The 18,834-nt window shown below is 34.6% G+C and overlaps 1 long non-coding RNA gene across 3 annotated transcripts; it reads right to left on the bottom strand.

Annotated features, from left to right (window-relative positions):
• Nucleotides 1-6,904: 6,904 nt before the first annotated feature.
• LOC143232761 (uncharacterized) lies at nt 6,905-18,450 on the bottom strand. 3 transcript variants are annotated; one of them, XR_013017720.1, is made up of 4 exons: nt 18,320-18,450; nt 10,323-10,554; nt 7,780-7,898; nt 6,905-7,561 (listed from the first exon to the last, which is right to left on the bottom strand). It is a non-coding gene; the product is annotated as an uncharacterized LOC143232761 (long non-coding RNA). The 3 variants fall into 3 exon arrangements; XR_013017721.1 differs by lacking the exon at nt 18,320-18,450 and adding an exon at nt 17,677-18,046 and having other exon boundaries at nt 10,180-10,554; XR_013017719.1 differs by lacking the exon at nt 18,320-18,450 and adding an exon at nt 17,677-18,046.
• Nucleotides 18,451-18,834: the final 384 nt, after the last annotated feature.

The following is an 18,834-nucleotide window of genomic DNA, read 5'->3' as shown; positions in this document are numbered from 1 at the left end:
TGACTTGCTGCCTTCCTACTAGTCTTACACTGCTAAATTGGGGTTAGCTAGTGCAGTTAGTCCTTTGTGCGAAATTTAAATCAAACAAACACTATACTCACTTATTTTCTTCACTCCTATGTGTTAAAACAAACACATCTTTCTCACAACTTTCACATAAAAATTGTAATTTTCGAACGATTTCCAGTTTAAAATGACAATGTTTCTCACTCCACCCCATCGCCCCTACAAATGCTTTTTTTCTTTGTTCGGGTGAGACCCGAAAACATTACGAACAGGCAGAAGAGTGTATATGAATAAACGAGCCCGTAATTTCTAGCGATTCAAACGCAACGGTATACAGCTGGAATGTATGAAGGTAAATTTATTTGTCTGTTGGAAAACTGTTGATTCTTATTTTAATTTTAAAATTATTAGAGTAATATGGTTCAACCTGTTTTGTTCCTCTTCACGCCCCCCGCTAGTACAGCGGTATGTCTCCGGATTTACAACGCTAAAATCAGGGGTTCGATTCCCCTCGGTGGGCTGAGCAGATAGCCCTATGTGGCTTTGCTATAAGAAAAACACACAAACACACTCCTCTTCACAATTATGTGTTTCCAGTGTAGACGCACAGTCAATTTCCTTCTTTGTAAAATGGCACAAAGTAAAAATTTTAAGTTTCCACTTTCCATATATTCCGAAATACAGTCAGTACCTATCTCAGCTACAAAAATAATAACATTGCTGAAAAAGAGAGAAATGAGAACGTGCGTTTGTTTGAGGGCAAAGCCACATTTAGTATAGCGATATGCCGTGTCCACTGCAGGGAAGCAGACTTCGGGAGTTTTTGTTTTAAGTCTGTAACTTTGCTACTTATCAATCGAGGGACAAAGAGAAAATAGAAAAGGGGGACAATATGAAAAAAGAGATAGAGAAAAGTACGAAAACGTAGTAAAAAGTATGCTTTATTTGAGTTCTGAATAATAATTTCCTAAATAAGAATAAGTACAATTCTTCAACAATGGGCACGAAACACAAAGTACCCGTTGATTGAGTAAAAAATAAAGTGATTTTAAGGTTTTCATGGAGGGAGTAGTACTGGGCTTAAAGAAGCAGCTTTTTTATGTGAAAACACCACGTGGCAGACAAAAAAAAATGGGTAAATGAACTTCTTTGTAGTATACGTAATTTTTCTCTAAAATATTAAATGACAAAAAAGAAGATAAGAAAGCAATTCAATAATTTGTTGAAGGACTTTTCAAAGTTGGTTTGGGTTTGAGTTTACACGTGACTGATGGTCATTAGGGAAAGTTTGTGAAGAAATTTGTCAGCAACTAAAACAATACGTAAACTTACTACTTTCATGAATACTTTCAGAAATTTGAGACGGAAATAAAAGAGCGAGTTAAAGATAAATTATATCTAGCGTTATTAGATGTACTTCAAAAGTCTGTAATCAATACACTGATGTTAAATTATAGTATGAGCAGGTGTTTCTAACATTGCTATCTCAAACAGTGTCGTCATTACCTTGTTGCTTGCGCTTACAAAGTCACTACAGCAATATGAGAAGATGAGGTATGATGTTATTGTCATTGTATCTGATTCTGCATAGTGCAAACAAAAGATGGTGAGTGACATTTGCGTTAGCGAGGCTTTCACTAGTCTTGCATGTAAAAAAACACGGCACATTTAATTCACGTTCAATCAATACATAACTTTCTTTAGACAAACAGCAGTAAGATACTTAGCTTTCTCAAAAGCAGAATTTATTATGATCCACGAAAGAGGTTCATAATAGGGATCGCAAGAAATTGCACAAAATATTAGTAGAATGATCGAGCAAAAAGCAACTTAAACAGTAAAGATTCAGTTCAAATAGCACTTTAGGATCTTGACTTTTGACTGCTAAGCCTGTACGCATGTAACGATGCACAAAAAGCGCTCAAATTAGATTTACATAGAAAAGAAAATACGTTCAAAATGGTTCATTTGTCATTCTTCTTTTATTATTATATTCCCTTGCCAGCCTACAAGAAAAATGTATTGGTATATTGTACCAAACTATTTTGAATAATACTAAATAAGGTACCTCGGATGCCGTGGAGGTATTGAAAAGTCGACTTGTGTCCTTCACCTGCAGCCTGGCATGGCTAGGTGGTTAAGGCACTCGACTCGTAATCAGAGGGGCGCGGATTTGAATCCCGTCACACCAAATATGCTTGTTCTTTCAGCCATGGAGGCATTATAATGTGACGGTCAATCCCACTATTCGTTGGAAAAAACGAGTAGCCCAAACGTTGGCGGGTGGTGGTGGTGATGACTAGCTGCCTTCTCTCTAGTCTTATACTGCTAAATTAGGGACAGCTAGCGTAGATAGCCTTTCTGTAGTTTTGCGTGAATTTCAAAAACAAACAATCATTTATGTTTTAGATAAGCGAAAGAAACATCATAATTATATCAGGTCATCCCATAAGTAATGTCCGAAAATTTAATACAGAAATTGCATCATCATTTCTGTCTTTGTAGAAGGCTTTAATGACTAAAATATATAGTAGGACGTGTATAAAAATGTTCAGACAAATAAAAGAAACTAACCCAATTCCACGTTTCCAGATCATTAATCAAATAAACCCTAATGAAGATGGATGTGTCTGAGGAGCACATTAAGCACATTTGTGAGTTTAAAAAAGGCAATAGTGTAACAGAAACTACACAAAACATTTAAGGTATTTAAGGAAATGTCGAAGATGGTTTCAGAAGTTCAGATCAGGTGACTACAGCTTAAATGATGCGCTACATTCAGGTCGTCCTGTTGAGTTTAATGATGACTTGTTGCTGGCTGCACTTGATGAAGATCATGCTGTAACAGTTGAAGAACTAGCACAGAAGCTTATTTCAACCCATTCAACAGTTCACTGTCATCTGCAACAGCTTGGAAAGATGACTTGACAGAAGCCAACCTTAGAGCAAAAGTGGATATTTGCACTTCTCTACACTCTCATGAACGTAACTCACCTTTTCTGGACATGTTTGTGACTGAAGATGAAAAATGGATATATTATAAAAAAATTTAGTGCCACAGACAATGGTTCAGTGCAGGTAAACTGGCTAAAGCAAGCTCAAAATGGATCTTCACCCTAGGAAAGTCTTGTTAAGCATTTGGTGGGATATTGTTGATGTGATCCACTTTGAGTTTCTGCCACTCAGTGTAACGATTACGTCAGACTTATCTTGTCAACAGTTAGAGCGCATGAACGTTGCACTGAAAGAAAAGAGGCCTGCTTTGATCAATCGTAAAGGTGTTGTGTTACACCAGGATAATGCACGGTCCCATACAGCAAGGATAACATCTGCAAAGATTGAAAAGCTAGACTGGGAAAAACTTCCACATCCTCCTTATTCTCCAGATCTTGCCCCATCTGATTATAATCTGTTCCGAAGTTTGCAGAACTATCTTGATGAAAAAGAGCTTGAAACACATGAAGTTGTCAAAACTACCTTCTTTACATTCTTTTTCTCCAAACTCACAAAATTTTATAGAAGTGGCATTCAAAAGCTTGTGAATCATTGACAGGAAATAATTAATAATAATGTAACGTACATTATTGATTAGATAACATTAAAAACGTTTGAAATCCTTTATCTTTTTCTGAACCTAAAATTGGACATTACTTAAGAGTTGACTTGATGGTTAATAATGTCATCATTACCCCTTGAAGTTAGCTTTATTACAAATATCTGGTATTCCTTTCACAAGCTTCAGTACAGGTCGAAACTAAAATTATCAGCCAATAATATATGAACATTAGATGACTATAACACGTAAATACTCAATGCTTTGTACACGATACAATCGGTGTTTTTACGGAATCAACCCCTATATTATGTATTAAGTGAAAGAGTGAATACAAAAATAATATGCACAATATTAAATTTTATTCAACAAATTCGCAGAATAATCAAGTTAAAATAAACGAAGGGTTATTTAACGCGTATTTAGATGTATATGTGTTATTTGAAAAGGCTGTTTTTTGCGTGTAAAATTTTATACGCAAATAGTGGGGTGGTGTCTTAGTCTAGGCATACATTTTTCCATTAATATACATTATATACATATAATTTAGTTACATAACAACTATAAAAACTCAATGTATTCTCAAACAGCTTTTCATGACAATCTCAAGTTGCAGCTTAACAATTTAATCTCAAATTAATGCGATCAAATAGTTAGTAGTTGCAGTAAATCATCATGAACCTTATCAGATAGCTATTAGGTATGTTTATTATCATTAAAATGTATAACGTTATCTACTATATCAAGTAATATTTTGCCCATAGTTGAACATAAACAACAGCAAACAAGATAAATAAAAACTGAGAATTTTAAAACCTTCAAATAGGGATCGTAAAACATTAAGGAAACAAGGCTGAAGATACTGTAGGCATTATATACCTAAATTACAAATCCCTATTTTGAATCCACCAAATTTAATTCTAGGTAACAACATGGAGCAAAAATTGGTTTAAAGTATCTTCAGTCTTGTTTCCCTACTATTTTTACGATTCCTATTTGCAGGTTTTTGAATTTCCAAATTTATATTTATCTTGTTCTATTCTTTGTTTCGGCTGGAAGTACAGCAATAGAATGTTCCTTCAGTAAATTGCGCTATTTTTAAAGACTATACCGCAGTAAAATGTCTTGTCGCCTAGTTGCACAGTGGAATGTCTTCGGATTTCCAACGCAGGAAAATGGATTTCGATACCCGTGGTGGTTCGAGCGCAGATAACCCATGGTGCTTAATTAGAAATAATTTAGCAAAATACCCAAAATATATTAAGTTATGATTTGTTTTGAATTTTGCGCGAATCTACACAAAGTCTATCTGGGTTAGCCTTCCCTAATTCAGCAGTGAATGACTAGCTAGTCATCACCACCCATCGCTAACTCTTGAGCTATTCGTTTGCCAATGTATCCAAAAATATACTTAAATGGCAAATGATGATGTGTGTTAACAGACAGTTGTAACAATATTAATATATTAAACTGTTTTTAATGCTTGCTGTTTCATTAACCAACCAAAAGACAACACAAACGGGTGGTAAACCCAGAATTATTTTCTCTGAAAGTTTTTAATTAGCTGTACTTTTTTGCAGACTGAGAGTGACCATCTGAAAATACTTGGTTGGTGTTTAATTTTTTTCTTTTAACTAAAGGGATTGCAAACTGTTGGCCAAATGGGATCAATAAATGTTTTTGTATCCAACTTGTAATTTTTTTCAAACTAAGAGAGTAATCACCTGCACATTATCTGTGTTTAAGAATTTTTGATACATTTTTGTAAACACAAGGCAATTGCAACCCAAATATTTTTTTTTCTTTTCACTGTACCTAAAAAAAACTTCACCTAATTTTGACCCTTTTCTGATAAAAAAAAAAAAAGATTCCAAAATCAGAACACCTGCTTTGGTATTTACACCTATACTGAAGTCAATTTCCTCTACTGACTTTGACTAGCATCAACCTTATCGGTGAAGTCAACGTTTTTGTGTTGTACATTTAGTGATAATATTTAACGAACTGTGTCTTTTCCACAGTGAAAACAGTTATGTGTATATTCCCATGTTTATCTGGAAGGTACTGTTGTTTTTCAGTCCGGGGAAATATGCATCATATTGTCACTATCAGAATGGCTAACCCTTTCTGACTTTCGGAAATACGAAAATTTATTAATAATACCTTCATGGTGTGCTATCAAACTTGATTTGTTCCGTGTCACACCTTCCTTGGATTCATATTATTTTCTTGTTCTGCAAGAAATACTGTAATCTTCTGTCTTTGTAACGTTGTTGAGCTCTTTAATAGATACTATAATATATCTTTGAGAGTTTTCCAGTCTTGAATATTTGTCTGATATTAAATATATTGCAAATCCTACTGATCTTTTACTTCATATTTGGTACAAACGAGAGAAACATGGTGAATTTTGGTTCGTATAGTGTTGTCTGAGTTGATATATTTTTCTTAACGGAGTTAGGGGGGTTGGATCTCAAGCGGAAGTATTGATGAGTATAGGTAGGTTTCCTGTAGACTTCTGGGGAGATACTGATGAGTGTGGATAAATTTTCTGTAAATTTATGTGAGTCTAAAGTGGGAGTACTGGTGAGAGTGAATAGGTTTAAGTAGACTTCTCGGGACGTATTGATGTGTGTGTGTGTTTGTGTGGAGGGGAGTATTTTATAAAATCTGAAGGAGGTACTGATGTGCCTGGATAGGTTTCCTGTGGAGATAGTGGTGAGTGTGGTTAGAATTTCTGTGGACAAGTGGTGTTTGTGTGTTTGAACGAGTACATCGAAGAAAGGTAGCTGATTGGTTTCTTCTATCCTAACTGTGAATTGAATATTGGCTTTATCCTTGTTGGAGTATTGTAGGAAATTTTGTATGGTGTCCTAGTTGTATGGCCACATTAAGATACAAGCATTTCCAGAACTGGGTTTGCAGTCCAACTGATTCTATGGCTTTTGTTCCATATTTTGACTTCCTAGAAACAATTTAATGTATGAGAAACATTTCCCTCTCGGCTGTTTCAATGTGAATTTATGGGCTAAGATTATAAACACAAAAATCCCGGTAATGCTTTGGGCAGTGCTTTTTCCACTGTTGCACTCCTGCATCAAGCCAAAAAAAGAAGACAACGACTGGAGGCCATGAGAAAGAAAAAGGTACCTTAGACTATTATTTTGATAAAAACGTTTAAAACATGTACACCATAGCCCTACAACACAGGTTCTCCTCGTTTCTAAGCTCCTGCATGTAGGAATGGGAGAGTAGTCTATTCATCTATCAACGTTTGAACTCCACGAACTGGAGCACAGTCTGTCAATCATACGTGGTATTACCCATAAGACACGAGACAATAAGTAGTCTTGCATTTATTACACAGTTTTATGGTTATTATTACATAATTATATTCCTAAACCAACACGTATAAATTAACAGGCATAATACTTGCACATACAGTAATAGAATTATCAGAACTGAAGTTTTTCCCAAAACCATTTTATTATATAACGAAGTACAATCAAATTTTCGTTAACAAAACAAAATATTCTTTCTTTATTCACTTGCTCTCTTTAAACTCTCCAATCATTAAAATAACTTTTGGTTGATTCCTTTTCTGTACCTATGATATAACGATGAGACGATCTCTCGCAATTCATTAACACTTGCCATTTTTGTCACTGTCGAAATATATGTTTGATGGCTATAATCCAGGTTATGCTCTCAGTTCTTTTAAATATGACTTTTTAAAACGAACTAGTTTAGTGAGACACGACTTCTTGTCACAAGAAAAATGAAGGTGTTTGTGTTATAATAGTTGAAATCAGCAATGCATTCTCAACGGAACCGATTGATTAAATTAATTTTGTTTCTAAAATATAATCTATCTGAAGTTGTGTTATCCATATGATTAAACCCCGTGGTTTAGCAGTGAGTGTGAAGAAGTATAACGGTAACGATCAGAGGCTTGATTCCTGTGATAAGCACAGCACAGGTAGCCCAATATGCTGCTTTGTACTAAAAAAGGAACAAACAAATAATGTTGTTGAAAAGAACATATATGATAAATATCTAATAGCTAAGACGGATCAATATGCTATAATCTCAGTTTGGTACTAAGCATTTGCAACTAAGTGACTTATTTTCGCAAATAATTTTAATCTTTACTCTGGATCTTGTTTGTAAGACTTAAAATATGATAGTAATTAATAATTTATTTACGTAATCTAGCTTACACAGTAACAGTTGTTGTTCATGGAATTGGTGATATAAATAGCGCCTGCACCGCTGTAAAGTCTGTTGTATCCTAGTTAGCTTCATGAGCTCCGGTAAAAGACGAAAAGTCTCATCGGCACTGGATATGATAGATAAAGTGTGGTTGACATAATGTTATATATTATTTTTCCACTTTTACTAATACTTTCTTAGAAGTAGCACACATATATGTAGAATTATTTTAAGATAATTTCTAGCTTCCACATTACGGATAAATGAGTTATCCAAACAAAATTTCACTGTAAAGGCAATTTGCATATTTTTTTTTATAAATTTAAGTAAGTAATGAGCTCCCAACATATATGTATGTATAATTACGCATAGCGAGAACATACAAATCATGCACTGCATGACCATCAGAAACTGAAAATGTGGCGATAACATATAATGAAATGGGTCTTTTATAATAATTATTGTTATTATTTTTGCTTTTGTATTTTGTGCGTTTACTTGGCTGCGGCAGCGCTGTTATCTTATACCCTGAAAGGTCTGCATGAATATATTAATCATGTCATGCTACTAGAATTCTGCATGCCTAACTATGTACTTCCCGCCGCACACTGTTTTCTGGAGTGACCTTACCGCCACCTGTTATAAAAACCGTTCAAGTTATGCTGTGTTAAAATAGCATAACAGCTCGTGCATGCGCAGAAGTACGCCAACAATGTACAGGTGACATGATTTGTTTGATTTTGTGATTTGTTCGTTTTTATTTTCAGTTTCGGTGACATACTCTGCTACCATGTGTGAGCACTCGGAGTTCATTATAGAACTACTAAAGCAGGGGTCATAAATCTGTGATTCCAGACCCCGCATGCAGACTTTTAACCTTCTCACTGTCTAATTATTAAAATAGAAATACACGCATTACGATTTTTAGTATTTTGCGTGTGTTTTTTTGTCAAATTTGAAAAAATGGATTTTTTTATTATTTGGTTTACCGACCTTTATATTAAGGCCACAAAATAGGGTGAGTAAATCTGTACTCTGTATGTGTTTCTTTATTATTATTATTATTCTAGAGGTATGTTTATATTAATACGCTATTACTGCATGACCTGCTTGAAAACTCACTTCACAACAGTAATCCCTCCAAAAATCATCTTGCATATCTCATAATAATTTATGCAATTTAGCATAATTTGCCTGTGAAACTAATATATTTGCATAAAAATCGTTGCCACTGTTCTTTCACAGTGGACAAATACACATTAATTCTCTGAAGATTCAAAAATAACTGAGTGTGAAAAAAGAGGGATCAAATTTTGATTAGTCTGTTTTCGGGTGCCGAAACAGAAACTTGACGCAATTTTTGTCACAGTTATTTCAGCTACTTTTGTTTCTGGACGGAGCTCTCCCTATATAGTTGCATTAGACTGTGAAACAGCTTGACATCCTAATTTAATTCTCAAAGAAAAAATACTTTGAGGATATTTAAAAACTTAAACAATAAAGCATTTTGTTATTCAATTAATCACACTAATCATGTTACAAATTAACAGATTAGAAACGTCTTAGTCAAACAAAATATGTATACTAAAGTATGATACGTTAAAAACATTCAGAAATGTTGGAGACATGTTGTAGTGAGTGAGTAAAGTATCTTTTCAAACGCATACACATCTATAGATGATATCACGTACTTGTGGCTGGCAATAAATGGATAAAACGTAAGATTTACATCATTAAAATATCTGTGATTGAAGACCACATTTCGAATTAGGCTTAACGACATTTATTTAGCATCTATCTAAAAGCATGCACATCTATAGAAGGTAACATATGTATCTTTTTACTGGCAATAAATAGATAAAACGAATAATTTACATGCCTAAAATCTATGCATTTGTACACCAACATTCGAATTAGACTTAACAACTTTTATTTAGCATTCATCCAAATGCAGGAACATCTATACACGATAACACACCTATCTTTTTACTGGCGACAAGTAAGTAAAAAATACTTGTCAGCATTGCTTAAAGATTACACAAAACATATTGCACAGAAACATACTTTTTTCCTTTTTCTATTGCAAACTAGCCTAGTTATTTTATTTCCTTTCTGGGAAAAACTCGTAAGCTTATTTGATGTTACTTTGTCCAAGACATTTTTCGTTATGCGGAGAAGTTTTCTACGAAATTTTGCAAAAGATGGAAGGCAACCGACAAATATTTTGATGCGTTGCCAAGTTAATCGAAGCATGACAAATAAATACGCAGACCTAGACGATATTTCGGGAACACTATTCCTATGTTTAGCAACGGCTTCATCTCATCGATCCGATCAAAATATTTAACGTGTTGTTATAGGAACGCAAACCATTGAGTGTGCAAAATGTAGAAAACGAGGATGCTTACCTGCAGTTCCTACGTAATAGTTTTTGTTTCCACTAAATGACAAGCGCCAGTTTTTGTGAGGCTGCCGCGTACTATACCGACACGTGCTTGAAGGTGTAATTCATACATGCATTCAAAAATAAGGTAACATTAAAACTACCTGCCTGTCATATATATCTGCATAATCACTGGAACTTTCCGTTCTCATTTCGTATTGGTTCTTATCGTATATTACAATTTCTGTTACAAAATTCTATGAAAGAGCCATAGTTCCACATTGTATTTTTTCTCTCTCTCTTCTTATAAATACAGGAAACAGGTGCGTGTGATGAGTCTTCCGTGTATCTGCCTGTACATGATCTGCGATGCGTATAGAGTACAAGAGAACCAAAGTACCTGCAGGAAATTGAAATATAGGTCGAATTTACAGATATTACTTTCTTGTTAGGTAGAAACTTAAAACATTTCAACTTATTTACGAATTTCTACAGGATTTATTTTCAGTGAATTTATGCAACGAAATTATAAGAAAAATAATTTTTATTCCCAAACATTCCTACCTTTAATGTTGCACGCCAGGATTCACATGATTAAAATCTCTGTGATTGTAGACCACCTTTCGATTTAGGTTTAACAACATTAATTTAATTTGTTTCTATAGTTAGTTATGTTAAGTGTGTAGGTTTAGGACTAAACTGGTTAAATCTCGTAATATATTATCAGATTAAAGCCGAAAATATCATTAACAATGAGTTTTCCATCTTGTGATTCAATACAATCTCATCATATCATGTTTTAATTTACTGATTTAACAGTTTAACAAACTGTTTTTACGAATATTTGCGTTACTGTTAAACTGGACAAGACCTGACTTAGTGGTTAGTGTTCAGGGATGTGGGCCTGAAGGTCCAAGGTTAGAATCCGCAATATGTCACAAATACGCTAAGCAATTTCAGCTAAGGGAGTGTTGTAGTAATGACAGCAAATCTTCTTCGGTTAAGTAATCGTGTGAACGGCTGGCGCTGTTGACTAATTGTCTTTCCCTCGTCAGAAACTACTCTATGTGTGTATGTGTTTTTTTTATAGCAAAGCCATGTCTGGCTATCTGCTGAGTCCACCGAGAGGAATGAAACCCCTGATTTTAGCGTTGTAAATCTGTAGACTAACCGCTGTACTAGCGGGGGGCAACTACTATGTCTGAAATGAAAAGACTGATACTGTTAACTGGTTGCCTTTCTCTGGTCAGGGATCAGTGTGTCTGAAACGTGGAAGTCTCTGAACTAGCCGTTTAGCCAATGTATTGCGCAAGAAGTCGCTTATGTTGTGAAAATTTCAAATATACTTTTAAGTTAATTTACTTCTGATTAGAAGTTCTTAGCAAGACAGAGACTTTTAACAATATTAACACATTTCGAAAATACCACAACTCATGCGTATCTTTTATTGCCTAAGATGACTGTAGTCGATATAGTTTTCTGGAGAAACTATTTAACACTTAGAGATTTGGTTGTTTCTATATAAAGGGCTGTCTACACTTAATTGTCTCTATTTTAACCGACAGATGGGCTGTCTGCATTAAGTTATCCCTACTTTGTAACCGACAGATGGGGTGTCTACACTAGATCATCCATATTTTCTAACCAATAGATGAGCTACCTACACTAAGTTACCCTTATTTTGTAACTGGCAGAGGATGTAGAAAACTAGTAGTATCTATTGTCATTTTTTGGATAATTTTTGTAAAGTTTACTTTCCACTCTTATAGCGCACTCACGGCTCTAAAGCTCGCAGCGCGTTTTTACGCCAATGAGTCGCGAACCATGAATCGTCGGATTCTATTTCGAACGGGTTAACTTCTAAATATACGAAGCCCTCATGTAGAAAAACTGGAAAATCATGCAGAACTTCATCATCTCCTGTTCTTAAAAACCTGTACATATTTAATAAACTTGTTTACAGAACTAGTTTTCAGCATTTAGTTCTTTTGACGATAAAAATACACGCTTCTGAAACGGATTTTTTGTGCTAGATATAGCTGCTAATCATAGTGTGACTCTTATCAGAGTCAAAAATACTATATACAGTGTTTTGTTCCTCAACCATCAAATCTATAATGTAACAAAACACAATTCTTTACACAAAATAAGGTACAGTATTATAAATAAGATAAAAAAAATCTCTATTCGAAATTGGCCAGACATGGCCAAGAGGTTAGAACCTTTGACTCGAAATCTGATGGTTGATGGTTTGAATCCTCATCAAACCAAATATATTCCCCCATTTTCAACTATGGGTACGTTGTATTTTGTTACGGTCAATCTCACCACTATTCGTTGATAAAAGAGTAGCCCAAGAGTTCATGTTGGGTGGTGATGACTAGCTACCTTTCAATCTTACTTCAAACTACACTTCTTCAAGGTGTGGCCAAGCGGCAGCTTTTCTGTAAAGCTACATGAGGGCTATCTAATTTAGTAGTGTAAGACTAGAGGAAAAGCAGCTAGTCATCACCACCCACCGCCAACTCTTGGGCTACTCTTTTACCAACGAATAGTGGGATTGACCACCACTTATAACGCTCCCACGGCTGAAAGGTCGAGCATGTTTGGTGCGACGGAGATTCGAACCCGCGACCCTCAGATTACGAGCCGAGGGCCTTAACCACCAGGCCTTGCCACGTCCTTTCCGCTGGGAAAATGTACTAATTGATCTATACGTAAGGATAAACTTTTTTCTCTTTTCAGATACAAACAACAATCGAGATCTTGACTGAACAAACACACGTTCTTACACAGTGTTGTTTATACCACATCAAGAAAGTTAACAAATAGAAATAAATGAAGAATGAGCGCCAAATATTAAAAATAAAATAAGCAATGTTGCGTTCTTAAGTCTTTCCTTAAAAGATCTGGATTGTAAACTGTGTGGAAGAAAACAACGTGTAATGATTGTAATTAACTTGTTTAATTTGGTCCACATTGTAACTGTTGTGTTTTATGAAAACTGAATATATATGTTTAGCGCCTACATAATTACTGTGTCCGTAATATATCAGTCAGTCTGTTGAATCCTGGTATTTGGCGGAAGGCCTCGTCAGCATTGGATAGGACAGATGTAGAGTGGTTAACGTATTATAACAACAAATTCTTTACTCTCGCTAACTGGTTCTTAGAATAATGTTATGTTTTTAGTCACATTATATATACGTATTTGCAGATGTCTGTGCCGAGTAAACTGTGTTTAACTTTCACCGAAATATCGAAAACAAATGAGAAACAAGTGTTCGAAAAGTAGGATTCACGTATTTTTTCCATATAAGGTGAGGCCTCATTGTTTGGTGACTCATTCACCTACATTGGCTTTTGATAAATTAAAGATATAACCTGCGCATCTAGCAGTTAGCACTGATTATTAAATTAACATTTTAAAATATCTCACGTACATGATTATACTAAACTTTTCTGCGTCTCTCTTACTAGCGCCATCCGAGTGGCTCAGCGGTATGTCTGCGGATTTACAACGCTAAAAACCGAGTTTCGATACCCGTGGTGTGCAGAGCACAGATAGGTTTGTGCTTACATCAAACCAACAACTCTTTCAATTTTTATTATATATTTTTAAATATATATCTCGGTGTTAGAACCAAGTACGTATCATACATCACGATATAATAGTCGATTCACGTGCACAGAATTGTTATCCATCTAGTGAATTCTATGTAAACTACTACGTTGATGCCTCAACTTATTTTCGAAAACCCTTTTCTTCTCTCAAAAAATATATAAGTTTTCTACATGTGCAAATGGAGTAACGAAAAATAATTGAAATTAAACCATAAGACATAATGGTCACAGTTGTAAAATATGACATATAAAACACTACAATAAATTATTCAAACATTTATATATTAAAATTGTGAATTATTAATTTTCGAAATTAATTTACCCAAATGTACTGAGCGAATTCAGAGTAACTGTAATGGTGTATGAAATTAAATACTTTTTTAAAAATAATACCTAAATACTTGACCTAAATTATGGCTCGTCTTCAAGATTAAGACAATCAAAATGTTTTGAAGAACATTATAGAAATCCAGACCGTATTCTTCATAATTTGTCGTGTTTATTATTATCATTTGACGTTTCATTGATATATCAACACTGTAAGACTTATATTTAGTTTGTAAAATGAAACAGTGTTTTTCCTAGAATGTGACTACTGCAACAAGATAATATTTTTCCCCATTTTTACATCAAATTAGTGTACATTTCATTGAAGTATTGCAGATCGCTTGCATCACTTATGTTAAATTTGCTGTTACTAACTTCCAGTTTTATCCGAACTATTTACGTAAAGTATATTCTTTTCATTGTCACGTGTTGCTGAACGCAATTGAAACTGACAGAGAAAAATTAACCTTGAAGTCCAGGAATGCGTTTGTTGTAGTATTTTTTAAAGGCGTGTCAAGTATTATGGATTCCGTTTACTTTGTCTGTGCGTGTTTTTGCGTTACAGGTTTTCAGTTTTGACAAGGACACTTAGTTTTGTATTATGGAAGAGAAAGAAGAGGTCGGTCTAAACGAGGGCCTCGTAAATATCTTCACTTTAATGTTTAAATGCTGACGCATGACCCTTTTATGTCATTTATATATTGTATTTAAATATTCTACCAAACTGAGAAACTTTCCCTCTTTTTTTGTATGTGCGTGTTTACAGTTTGTTTTTTGAAGTTCGCGCAAAACTATACGATGGCAATCTGCGCTAGCCGTTCTTAATTTAGCAGTGTAAGACTAGCAGGAAGACAGATAGTCATCACCATCTACCTCCAAGTCTTAGGCTACTCTTTTACCAACGAAAAGTGGGATTGACCGTTACATAATAAAGCCCTCACGGCTGAAAGAGCGAGTATGTTTGGTGTAACAGGGATTCGAACCCGCGACCCTTAGATTACGAGTCAAGCGGCCTAACCACCTGGCTATGCCGGGCCACACGTGTTTCACATACGGTACAGTGCAAGAATGTTTACGTATATGGTAGCTCCCCGCTGGTACAGTGGTATATTCGCGGATTCACAACCCTAAAATCAGGGGTTCGCTTCCCCGCGGTAGGCTCAGCAGATACCCCGATGTGGCTTTGCTATAAGAAAATACACTATTATAAAATGTATACAGTATGTGTATGTATGTTTACAGGTCCATATAATTTGTATTTGTGTGTTTGCAGATACGGTACAATGTATATGTGTGTGTGAACTTATAGATACGGTATAGTATGTCTGTGGTTACATATACGATACAGTGTGTTAATGTTTATAGATATGGTACAGTATGTGTGTTTTGTACCCTTGGTTATAAATTCATACATTTGAATCACTTTTAGGAATGTAATAAGATTCCTATCCCTCAAAGCAACAGTCGTTTTGCAGTGGTCTTCACAACGATTAAAATATATAGCCTAAAGGTTAATATCATTGCTACTGCTTATTATTATTATAACAGAACTTACAATATATATTTCCAAAACTTGGATTTCAGAAACTACCTCACCTATCATCGTCAATCATAACTGGGTAATAGTTTTATAACTAGGCAGTATTTTTATAGCTGAGCAATAAATAAAATAATTGAAATTTCGACAAAAATCATGTTTCAGATTTAACCAATAAAATTTACAAAAAAGGAGTAAGTTTCAAATATAAAACAATCAGAAAAGGAACTTCAAAAGTTATTTGTGTTTCTTTAATAGAAATATCCTGAGTGTTGCAACAGAAAAGCAAGGCACATTCATTGATAACTGTGTCTACAAAAAATATTTCAGTCAAATTTACTCAGTGATTTAATAATATGATGATAGCTCATTTGTAAAGTAAAATTTCGATAAAATTCTTTTTCTCACGGATGTTGAATACTGTTTAATGTCAGGTATAAGTACATTATTGTAGAACTGTCAGACAATTCTGGTACACGCTACATATCCAACAGCCTTTTACAGGAACTAACAGCCATACCTGCCTGGAGAGCGGGTATTTTTGCTAGTATATACAAGTAACTTAAAATATCAATTTTTTATTTCAGACTGTAAGAGAAAAAATTCTACTCATTAATAAACTTCCGAATGTTTGTAGTTAGCATCATGCCAAAGCTATATAGCTCTACAGATTAGGATCGACGAACATCATCATGTCATACCATACATCATTATAGAAAAGGGTGATTTAGCATCATAAAAACCCATGGATTTGGGTGAAAAGCTTAGTCAACAATCAATATGGCAGCTGTAGTGTCGTTGGCACATTGTTACAAATTCTTTTTTTACCGCCACTCACCTGTTCGTCAGAATTTAAAATGCCAATATCTGTATTGCACAACGTTGAAAATACAGTTTTATTCAATATTAGACTCAACTGTGGACACCATTCATCCACTATTTGCGAAAAAAAATTTAATACTCTTATTTGTTCCGTTATCTAGCTTAAATAGTAGTTTTTAGAGGATTTGAATTGTGCTATTTTTTCTCCGCCTTCTATAACTATATACAGCCAATTCGCTGGTTGTTGATTTAGGAGTACATCCCTCATTTCATTTAATACTTATACAGAAGATTATTAACATAAGTACAAGAATAGAGTTTTAAAACACCATATTTAAAGTTACATCGTCAGCTAACTATATTATCATTAAAAAAATCCGTTTTAGCCCAGTTTCTTAAACTTACACAAGTATTGAGACTGAAGACGGAGTACTGTATTTGTACTGTATTATTGAGTTTTATGGTAATAACTGGTCTTTCCTCTAATAATTCAACCAAAAATGTCGGTAATAGAAGTAAGCAAGAACAGTTACAGCAGAAAGCAGCTACATAACGACTTGCAGATTTTCAGTTATGACTGATCTTATTTCTTTAATAATTCAACCAAATGTCGGAAAGAGAAGTTAGCAAGAACAAATACAGATTATTTAGAAAATATTTATTAGACGTACTGTTGGGGCTAATAATGAGATATATTTGTTCACACTGTTGATGTTATCAGTTTGTCCTGACCCTGTAAGTACTTAGTCATGATCGAATATTTGTAATTCATGATATGGCTGCTTCGAGCTATAAAAATCTACATTGCGAAACGTATTTTGTTTGAAGTCACTATTTTGAATATAATCAATAGTTCTGCAATTTATCATATGTAATTTTGAGATATTTAATACACACTTGACTTTTGATGTCTACAAACATCATAAATACTTTAAGGCCAGCGCCTGAATAATAATAGCAGTTAAAAATTGTAAATTAAATATATTTTGTATTTCTGAACAAAATATATTAAGTTATTTTCAAACGGATGCCCCAATTAATTATCTTTTGATCCGCTACCTATTATGCTGTTGTTTCGTATGAGACATGATTTCGTTGTTAGTTTTCCAGTGAAAAATCTATTTCTTTTTATTAACATTTTGGCATCACAGCAATAAGAACACTAACATTTAGAGCCGTATGTCAAGCTTGAACGTAAATAAAAGTTCTTACTCAGGGGGTCTCAGGAATTACTGAATCTTTCTTACACCTATTCAGTTTCAACTGGTCTGTCGAGAAAACCTTTAAAGGGCCAATTCTTTGAAGTTGGATCACGTGAGCTGATTTTCCCGAAATTCCTGTCGAGATGAGACAAACGGGTATTAATACAAGGCCACGCGCCACATGTAAAAGTAAACATATTTGAGGAAGCGAACTGGTCATATTAATAATTAGACCAATAGAAAAGACAGGAAACGACCCGTAGTGGAGGAGTGCGATACTAAGAAATCTCTTAGATAAGAAAATAAAACTTTTTAAATTAACGGTAATTAGTATATGGCTGGATTACGGAGAAATTCAATTAGTCACTCATCGTCTGTCAAGGTTCTGTCCGAGTCCGTTTGTGTTAAGAAAGAAAGTAGCAGGGGTGGAAGAAAGAGAAAATGGGGATTAAACTAATAACCTGATGTTCGTTCTGTAATAGTGTTCGCTTATGGCATGGTTAAAGTTAGACTGCTTTAAAATTAAAACTCTTGTCCTTAAAAAAAAAAAAAAAAAGACATTTCCCCTTGTAGTCGCTCGGTTTGATGAAATACTTAAACGAAAATAAACTGATATTCTGACATATGAAATGAAAAAGAATTAAACTTTTTACCTCTGTGATGACAAAAACCAACTTGAAGGAAAAATGTATCTCAGGACGACTGGTACGGGTGTTAACACTTTTACTAATATAACAGAGAACAACGTTTTGACCTTCTTCAACCGTTCTGAAATACATATTTTTTACCTCCAATCATTTCGATAGAAGGCCGCTCCTACATCTACAGATTAGGGCATAAATAAATTTCTTATCGCAACTGCAGGTAACTAAATTAAGGTTGTAGTAACTTATGTATGTCCTTTTAGTTGTTAGGGAAGTAAGCAAAGTAAAATTACATTTACTTTTGTCTGTGCACGGATTTGGTCACGTGCTAAGGCGTGCGACTCGTAATCTGAGGGTCTCGGGTTCGCATCCCCGTCGCGCCAAACATGCTCGCCCTTTCAGTCGTGGAGGCGTTATTACGTGACAGTCAGTCTCACTATCCGTTGGTAAAAGAAGAGCCTAAGAGTTGGCAGTAGGCAGTGATGACTAGCTGCCTTCTCTCTAGTCTAACGCTACTAAATTAG

The sequence above is a fragment of the Tachypleus tridentatus genome, chromosome 11 (genome assembly GCF_004210375.1).
Source record: "Tachypleus tridentatus isolate NWPU-2018 chromosome 11, ASM421037v1, whole genome shotgun sequence".
Classification (NCBI taxonomy): Eukaryota; Metazoa; Arthropoda; class Merostomata; order Xiphosura; family Limulidae; genus Tachypleus; species Tachypleus tridentatus.
This window is presented reverse-complemented; position numbering and strand designations above follow the sequence as displayed.